This window comes from Lemur catta, chromosome 8, assembly GCF_020740605.2.
Source record: "Lemur catta isolate mLemCat1 chromosome 8, mLemCat1.pri, whole genome shotgun sequence".
In the NCBI taxonomy this organism is placed as follows: domain Eukaryota; kingdom Metazoa; phylum Chordata; class Mammalia; order Primates; family Lemuridae; genus Lemur; species Lemur catta.
Window position 1 is genome coordinate 100,734,576 of NC_059135.1, and position 9,267 is coordinate 100,743,842.

The window sequence follows — 9,267 nt, forward strand, 5'->3', positions numbered from 1 at the left end:
TCCACCGGGGCCCGAAGCTGTGTGAGACTCTGAGGAGGGAGCGTGGAGCGGGGAGTTGCACTGGGTGGGCACCGAACTGGCCTTGCTGGGGGAGGTGTGAGCTGAGCAGCCTGTGGGGCTCGGGTGTGGCCTTGGACAGGGCCTCCCCCGGCGCCCACTCTTCAGCAGGAAGTGAGGGGTTCAGGTGCATGGCTGCCAAGGCCGGGCACGGGATGACATGGTGGTCGCCAGCAGGCACCTGAGGGCCGAGGCCGGCTGGTGTGGGGCCAGGTGGGCCCAGCACTCGGGTCAGTGCCATGCGTGATCCTTGGCCGGTCTGTTTTTCAAGAGAAGTCAGAAGCCTACATTTTATGTGGTATTTTCTGAGTTTTAAATGTTGATAACTAATTAAAAACCAACCAAACAAAAGACCTCTGTGGGGCTAAATAGGACCCTTTGCCAGCCGAATGTCCTATGGGTGTCAGCGTGTGCCCCGGTGCTGGTGGCTTCGAGTCCATGTACCGTGAGGCCAAATCCCGAGGAGGCAGATGGGGGCGTCTGGATTAGCTCCACCCGCTCCCATCTATGGCTCCGGCTCCATCTCTTGCCCCTTTGCTGCTGCCCAGAAGCTTGCTCGGGCCTGGCCACGGTAGGTTTTCACTAACAGTCCTTGAGGAGCTGGCTCCTCTTCTGTGTTCTCCCTGACTCTGTGCTGCAGGGGTCCATAGTTTTGTGCTGTGCTGTCATTTTGTGTGTATTAGGTGTGGGAATGTGGGCGTGTGCAGTGTGTAGGTGCATGTGTGCAAGAGAGGGTGCACACATGCATCGGTGTGCACGTGTGCTACATCTCCTCAGAGTCGGGTCACTCTGTAAGCTGAACACCTTTTCGGGCAGGACATCTGCCCATCTGCTAACCAGAACACAATTATTCTAGGCTAGCAATTCCCTCCGCTCCTCTCCAAAATGCTCTCCCCACAGTGACGGGGACTGAGCCTTTCCCCTGGCAGGCTTGGGCCTGGGCTTCCGGCATCTCTGTCAGGACCACTGGCTCCTGGTGGCCTGAGCTGCCATGTCAGAGCCCCAACTGCCCTGTGGAGAGACCTAGGGATCACAGGGACAGGTCCCTCATGTGGGGGTCCACACAAGCTAGACTGGACCCCCAGACCAGCTGCAGGCTGAGCCCCACAGAGCGACCTGCCAACATCCTACAGAGCAGAAGAATCGCCCAGCTAAGCCCTGCCCCAGCTCTGACCACCCCGCCCTCTGCCCCAGACAGTGATGTGCATTCAAATGGTGTTTTAAGCCACTAGATCTCAGGACAGTTTGTAAAACAGTAATAGATAAGCAGAATTATAATTTCCTTTAAATTTCCCAAATGGTAATGTGTCATGTTTGGTAAAAGGTTTCTTTTAGGTTGCTTCAAATTAGAAAGAACCATGTCAGCAAACTGTGACCAAAAAAAAAAAAAAAAAGCAGCAGCCGGAATGCCAGTGAGACGCAGGCTCATTCATCTGGATTCAGTGCTAATGATGAGGACTTATTTCCCCTGCTAGCAGCATTGCTGGTAACTAAAGTGAGCCTTGGCTCAAAACTCAGTGCATTGCTGTGGAGCCCCGGGTGCTGGGGGTGGTGAGGGAGCTAATGACTGCAAACAGGGCTTTGGCCCTCGGCGGGGCTCAGAGCCCCGACTCCTCCCTGCCGTCGCCTCCTGGGTGGCAGCAAGGAGTGGCTGGCACCTGCACTGGTGGCCAGCCACACAGACGCCTCCAGCAGGCGTCTGCCTCCCCAGGCCCAGCCTCCTGCATGAGGCAGCACGAGTCCACCGGCATGTGGTGCTGGCGGATGAATTGTGCCCAGCACTAACTCCTGCTGAAGTCCTAACCCCCAGGACCTCAGCATGTGACCTTCTTTGGACACAGGGTCCTTACAGAGGTAATCGAGGTAAGATGAGGTCATTTGGGTGGCCCTAATCCACCACGACTGGAGTCTGTATGAGATGAGGCAACGAGGACAGAGACATCCACTCAGGCCAGGGAGAGGCCCGGGGCAGGCCCTTCCCTCACGGCCCTCAGAGGCAGCCAGACCCGCTGGCACCTGGATTCTGGACTGGCAGCCCCAGAGCTGTGGGATAGCAGAGCTGCCCAGTGTGTGGTACTTTGCATGGCACCCGAGCTGACTAGGATGCCTGGTGCCCTCATGCCCGTCCCAGCCCATGTGTGGGGCAGCCGCTGGTGCACACGCTCAGATGCCCGTCCACTCACCATGGTGGCCTCAGCAAGGTGGGCTGCTCACAGCACCCCCAGCCGGCTCCCCCCACCTCCCCAGGGCCTGCTTCCTTGATGGTGTCTCTGCTCTTAGTGGCTTCATTCACACTGGGGGGTACCACAGTGGGGACAGCCAGAAGTGACACTGTAGCCAGGTCCTTGGTCCCCGTACTTGTGCGTCTCATGGATGAGAAATCCCCAGGCTAGGACAGCCCTACACGCTCTAAGTCAAAGCTCCGCTAGCAACCGTCGGTGGCTCCTGCAGGCTCCACGTGACTGTGCACAGCGGCCCTTCCTCCTCGCAACCCACAGGAAGTGGTCCTGCCCCTCCAGCCATGGGCGAGGCGGAGGCAGGGGTGGGGCCCTCAGGGGCAAACTCCTGCAGCACCGAGCAGGCCCTGGCAGCCTGGGAGGGCACAGCTGGTGCGGGCAGAGGGCCCGGGCTGCGGGGCAGCGTGAGTGGGCAGGGAGGGGTGAGCTGGTGAGGAGGTCGTCTCCCTGGCAGTCGTGGGCGGAGTCGCTGGGGAAGCCCTGAGGAGGAAGCGGGCAGCTGAGGCGGGGTGGGGGCAGAGGCCGGGCGGGGACCCACGGGTGATGGTAGCACTCTGGCTGCCAGGAAGCAGACTCTAAGAGTCGACTGGCCAGGATGGACTTTAGGGACCGATCCTGACGTCACTCGGGAGTGAGCGGGGAAGCCAGGGTGCCGGGCAGACCAGCCACCGCCTCGGCCGACTGCCAGGGAGCGCTGGGCGAGTGGCCTGCAGAGGGTCCCTGGGGGCCGGGGTGGACGAGGGCTGCCCAGGAAGGGCAGGTCGGGCCAGGGAGCCTCTGGGAGCCGCTGCTGCCCCCCTGGGGGGTGCTCCAGTCTGGCGAAGTGGTCTGGTTGGCCGTCACGCGCTGGGCACCGTGCCCCACGGCCAGGCGCTTGGTCTCTCTTGCTGTGCTCCCCGCACTCTCCCTGCCCTCTGCAGCCTCTGCACGCGTGATCTCTCTTCCTCTCTCCTGAATTCTCCTGGACTTTCCTCGCCCCTCTCTCTGTGCCCGGGTGTGCTGGGTGCACAGTCTGGAGGGGCTCCCTGTGACGGGGGATGTTTGAGAGCCGCCCGGCGGGGCCTGGGCAGAGCAGCTACTCGATATCATTGGCCTTGTGCCCTCTGGTTTTCCTGGGCCCCTTTCTTCCTCCTCCTCCCCAGTCACTGTCTCAGGTGTCCCCCAAGCAGCATCCAACTCGTCAGCAAGCACCTTTCAGGGACAGTCAGTTCGTGCAGAGGGGAGAGGGGCCCCTGGGAGAGCTGAGGCTGCGGAGGGGAGGTGGGGACCTCTTTGGGGCATTTTGCTCCAGGGAGCGAGGAGGAACCTGCAGAGGGGCGGTTCCTGGCTCTCCTCTACAGAGGGGCAGGTCCAGGTGAGCAGGCCCGTGTGAGCCTCCGCCCTGCAGTGCGCTTAGTGATGCTGACCGCCCTTCCTGCCCAGAGGCCCTGAGACTTTATTTATGTGGCCCCAAATTGGCAACTACTTAATGCCCACTTTAGGGGAATGGCCAGCTAAATGATGGAGCGATTAGAATGAATGCCATCACTGCCATTACAAGGTTTATGAAGCGTATGAATTAACTTGATAAAATGCTCACCATGGAACCAGTCTTAAGTACAGAAGGCAGGCTACAAAAGCATCCCTATCCTTGCCATTTTGCTTTGTGAATGGACAGCAGTAATGCACAGAAAAAAGGCTGGAAGGAATTACATATACCAATTGGGAACAGTGAGTTTATGAGTTATTTATTTTTTTCTTTCCTATTCACTCCCTGAACCACCCGCAGGGCACCTGTGGGTACTTACTAGAGCAAAGGTGATGCAGCGTGTGAATTAACAAGACATGATGCTTGCCGTGAACCTCAAGTACACAAGGCAGGCTACGGCAGCATGCCTTATCCTTGCAATTTTGCTTTGTAGAAAACAGAAGTTATCCTGGGAGCATGGGTGGGCGGGGGGTGGCAGGGTGGGCCTGGAGACGCACAGGAAGAAGCTCAGGGCTTAGACCTGGGGGCAAACCCACGGCTGTGAGTCTGGAGGAGGATTTTCCCTGGGGGGAGCGAGCTCTGTGGCTGCTGGTCTCGTCCTTTCCGGGCGATCTGCCAGCAGCAAGGGGCAAGTGGAGAGTTTTGTGGGCTCCTGTGGTCCCACCGTGTCATGAGACTTGTAACCTGCTGCTGCCCAAGGGGGCTGCCGGTGCCCTCCCTAGGACACTGCGGGGGACGCCATGCCCTCCCTAGGACACTGCGGGGGACGCCATGCCCTCCCTAGAACACTGCGGGGGACGCCATGCCTGCCGGTGCGGCAGCAGCAGCTCCGAGGCCTGACACCAAGAGGCCAGGGAGACGCAGGATGGTGCAGGGCAGGTGCACCCGGGCTGGGTGCCAGCCATCGCCCAGTGGCTGTCTGAGGGCAGGGCCGGTGGGCTGCTCTTGTCTGAGCCTAGGTCATTAAACAAGTGGAGAATGGCCGAATGGACAGCGTCTGAGGCCTTGGGCAGACATCTGTTTTTCACTGAGGCTGGCATTGCTGGATGCTGCAGTACCTGCGGCCCGGGGGGTGGCCATTGTAACTCGGCAGAGACTTCGCTCCTGTATCCGGGGGCACTGGGAGTCTGGCTCCTGGCAGGGCCCAGCACGTGAGAATGAAGCCACATGACCAGCAGTGACTCCCTAGTCCTAATTCTTGCCACCCCTCCTCCTGCACCTCCCCCCACCACACCACTGCATTTCTGGGGTGCCTGGGGCCCCAGGTGCTGGCCAGCATGGCTGTGTTTCTGCTCTGTCTTCTCACGGAGCGTGCCCATGCACAAGGTTGCTCAGATGCAGGGCACGCCTGGGGATCACTGTGTCCCAGAGTCGTGTGGGGTCTGTGCGGCAGAAGCCGCCCCTCTGCCCGGCGGTGTTGCCGTCTGCTCCGGGCCCAGCCTGCACGTCCTGGTTAGCTTGTGGCTGGGCGGAGTGACTGCGTCTGGCTGATCTGTTAGCAATGGGCGTGACCTCCACGCTGGGCACTGAATCTCTGCCGTGAGGCCCTTCGGATGCCTCTCCCAGTGCCCAGCAACTTCCAGACGATGGTCCCCACTCTCCAGCCTGAGTCCTGGCACGAGGGAGCACGCAGGGAGTCCCGGCCTTCCCGCGGGAGTCGGTGTGAGCAGCGGCGTGCTGGCTCTTTGATTTCGAGTCCCTGGGGTGCAGGCTCTTGGCTGTGGCCGGGCAGGCAAACCGGCGCCAGGCCTTGCAGGGACCGCGTCTTGCCCAGGGGGGCCTGGTGGTCCGTGTAGTCCAGCCCTTTCACTGTACAGGAGGATCTGAGGCCTGGAGAGGCGAGGACATAGTCTGGGGTCCCACAGCCAGGTGGTGGCACAGCAGGGTCCAGGTCTCTGCCTGCAGAGCTGGCCTCTCTGCTGGCCCGTGCTGCCTCCTGGGAGCGGATCTGTGGGAACGCTTCCAAAGCAGACTAGAAAAATGAATGGCCGACTGCGGGGTGAGGGAAGGTCAGTACAGAGAATTTTCTCTGAACTCTCTTTCAGTCTCAGCCTGAGGCCGCGAGGGCGTGCGCCCGGCTGGCATTGAGGCTGCGGGCTTCCCCGCAGGGCTGGGGCGGCCACCTTTGGACAAAGGATGTCGCCTTCTCTGAAGATCACAGGCCTCGCTCAGGGAGTGGTCCTGGCCGGACCACCATTCTGGACAGCCTCGCGGTGCCGGATCCAGGTGGTATCAGCCGTTTCAAAGGTGTGGACATGGAGGCGTGTAAGGTTAAGCGGCTTGTGGGGGATGGAGCTGGGGTTTGGACCCAGGAGGTGCGGCCCTGGGACCCCCCTTGGCACGCGGATGTCGCCACCTGTGAGCTGTGCATCTGGGGGTGACCTCTGAGGCTCGGTTCCCTCGCTGGGCGGGTGGAGGCCCTAGGGCAGACCCTGGGGCTGATGTCCTGGTGCCCCATGAGTTTTGCAGACGTGTGTGAAAGGTGGCTGGTGCCTTGCACAAGGCAGGCACGATCTCCACCACAGACTGTCCTCGCGGATCCGGTCCTTCCGCCCAGGGACCCACGTGGGTGCCACAGGCGTTTTCCCGGAAGAGAAGGCCGATATCCCCAAGGCTCTGGGCCGTTCTGAGCAAGGGCCGCCCCTTCTGGGAAGGAAGGAGGAGGGAGTGTGGCCGTGGAGAGCAGCCAGCCAAGCACTGAGGTCACGGGAGGGGAGTGACATGCCGGGAAGAGCCTATCGATTTCCTCCTATTGAAGATGGGCTCAAGTGGAATCATTCATAATGGCTCTCCCCACCGCTGACAGCGCCCACGCCCGCCAGTGTCAGGGAGATGGATTTACAGCACTCGGAGCTCGGACACGCCGCTGGGATGTGCAGAGGTGGCTTGTTCCCTCCCCAGATGCTTTGTGGAGGGCCAGCGGGGGCCTTCTAGAGGCAGAGGGCGGCAGGGCGTGCTGTCTGGGGTCCGGACCAGGTCCCGTTGAGCACTGAGGCCATGAGGGGCCCCCCACTGTGGGTGGGGTGTTGGTGGAGGAAGCCCCAGGGCCTGACGGATCCTGGGGTCGGGAGGCCGGCATGAGAATTGAGCCTCAGAAGTAGGAGGGGCCGTGCAGAACCTTCTAGGCAGAGGGCCACTGGGCCAGGCACCTGGCCATGCCGCTCCATGCAGGGCCCCCTGTGTGGCTGGGACCCTCAGGGTGAAGGCAAGAGGTGGGAGCTTCCAGAGAAAGGCAGGGGCAGGCCCAGGGGTCCCGTCAGGGGCTGCCAGGCCAGGTGTGTCAGGTCACCTTTGGAGACAGGGTTGGGTGCAGCCCCTGCTGGTCAACCCAAGACGCCTCCCCTGGGCCTGGCGCTGGGCAAAGGGACCCTGACTGGGGTCATGTTCTGCTTCCCTTACGCTTGGCCAGAGGCTGCCCGGCAGCTGGGCGGCTTCAGAAGACACGGCTCAGCCATCGACGGCCCTGGTGAGTGGTGCAGGTGCCCAGGCAGACTGCCTGCCCTGCCAGCGGGGCTTAGGAGGCCTCCACACCGAGGTGCGGCTCGGCGTCTGTTCATTCATTCATTCATTCATTTGTTTCTCAGGAGGAACGTGGACACCGAGGCCTGCGGAGGCCAGGGCGACGCGGGCTCCAGCGTTACGGCCGGGGCACATAGACAGAGGTGGGCGCTGGAGCCGGGCATACCGGGATCGAGTCGCACATGCTAGTGCATAAGATCTCTGCGCTCGGGTTCCCCAACGACAAAACGGTGCTAATCCTCGGCAGAGGGCTGAGGGATGTGGCAACCGTAAGGTGCCTGGCTCGTACCAGGCCCCACCTGGGCACCGAGAGCTCAGCCAGGTGCCCTCCACTTAGGTGGGCGCTTTGGGCCGGCTGTGCCTCAGGGCCTTGGCACGTGCCGTCAGCTCCCAGCCACCGGCCCCTGCCCTGCAGTGTCCTCTCCGAGTGCTCACCACAGCGCACACGGACGTCGCAGCACCAGCGTGTGGGGCCGGGGTTTGACGTCTCTTATTCCCGGCGTCTTTCCCGTGCCTGGAGCAGCGCCTGGCCCGAGGCAGAAGGGCCTCCCTGACAGGGATTCTGCAGAGCGAGGGCGCGGGTGTTTCTGCTCATCCACCCCCCCAGGGCCAGGAGAGCAGGACACAGGCCGAGCCTCAGTGGGAGGGCTGTGACCCTGAGCCTCGGGGGAGGGAGGCTGGGCTGTGGCTCCAGACAGCTGGCGCCACCCGCTGCCGGCTGGGCAGGAGGCTCAGGCCTCCAATGGGTGAGGCTCCGTCTCTGCCCTGGAGGGACTCTTGGTGTGGAGGGGCACACGCCTCAGGCGTGAGACTTCCCTCAGGCCCCTGGCTGGGACAGTGCCATCTGTGTCTGGGGTCAGAGAGCCGAGGCGGAGGCCCAGCCCTCTCCTGGACGGGCCGGGCGTGTGGGGCAGGAAGGGAGGCTGGGCCTGTCCCCAAGGCCTGTGCTGTGGCAGGGCCACTCAGGCACACACGGCTGCCCAGAAGGGCGGCTGCTGCTGGGCGGTGGGTGCGGGCTGGGCCTGGGGCCTGCTGCAGTGAGGGCCCGGCCTGGTTCTGGCCTGGGATGGAGGCTGTGCTGTCCCGGTTTGGATCTCTGCCCCACCCCGCCTGGCTTTGGTTGCCTCCAGAATGCCCCAATCCCCTGCTTCGTCTGAAGAAACGAGGGCTGCCGAGAGCCGGCCACAGGCTCCGGGGAGCCATTTCTAATGGGAAAACATGCCCATTTGCCTAAATGAATCAAATCCATTTCTGTCCCATACATATTTCATGGGCTTCCTCTGTGTGTAATTTAATTATTGGTGCTGTTAGTGCCCTGGTCGGTGCAGCTCTGCTCCCCAGACCCTCCAGCCTGATGTTCCGTGGGGCTCCAGGGAGGGGCCAAAAGCACGGAGCCATCTCTATGGCAACAGGATGCCATAATATTTCCTGGTGATCTATTGCTTTAATCTTGAGGGCTCTGAGTATATTGCCAGCATTAATAAATAAATCTAAATAACACCCTGGTGAGATTGACATTATTCTTTCCATTTTACTGTTGGATAAACAGCAGCTCAGGGGGCTAAATGCCTGGCCCGGGGGAGGGTGGTGGATGGTGCCATAGACACGGGTGCTGGGGGCCTGGTCCGGTATCAGAGAAGCCTCTGGGAGCCCTGGGACTGTGGCATTGGAATGTGCTCTGGAGGTACCATCTGTGACTCGTTGTCACTGGGTTGGAGCTGGCCCTGCTTCCAATGGCAGTGGCAGGAAGGGCCTCTCGCCCCCACACAGCTCCCTCTCTGCTGAGTCTGGGAAGGCCATGCTGAGAAGTTCCAGCACATTTCCTTGGAAGCAATAACCTTTACTTCAATCCCAGCCTTGGCACCTCATGAGGGTTGCCAGGATGCTTCCGGAGACAGGGTTGGACGTGGAGAACCCGAGGGAGCAAGGACGCAGTGTGCCCTGTGCGGGTGTCTGGGTGACCAGGCCTGCTTCTCCTGCTGCATG

The 9,267-nt window shown here is 61.4% G+C and overlaps 1 long non-coding RNA gene across 1 annotated transcript; it reads left to right on the top strand.

The window, feature by feature from the left end:
* Positions 1-6,485: 6,485 nt before the first annotated feature.
* LOC123643481 lies at positions 6,486-8,779 on the top strand. The gene is made up of 2 exons (XR_006736805.1): positions 6,486-6,643; positions 7,347-8,779. It is a non-coding gene; the product is annotated as an uncharacterized LOC123643481 (long non-coding RNA).
* The last annotated feature ends 488 nt before the right edge of the window (positions 8,780-9,267 follow it).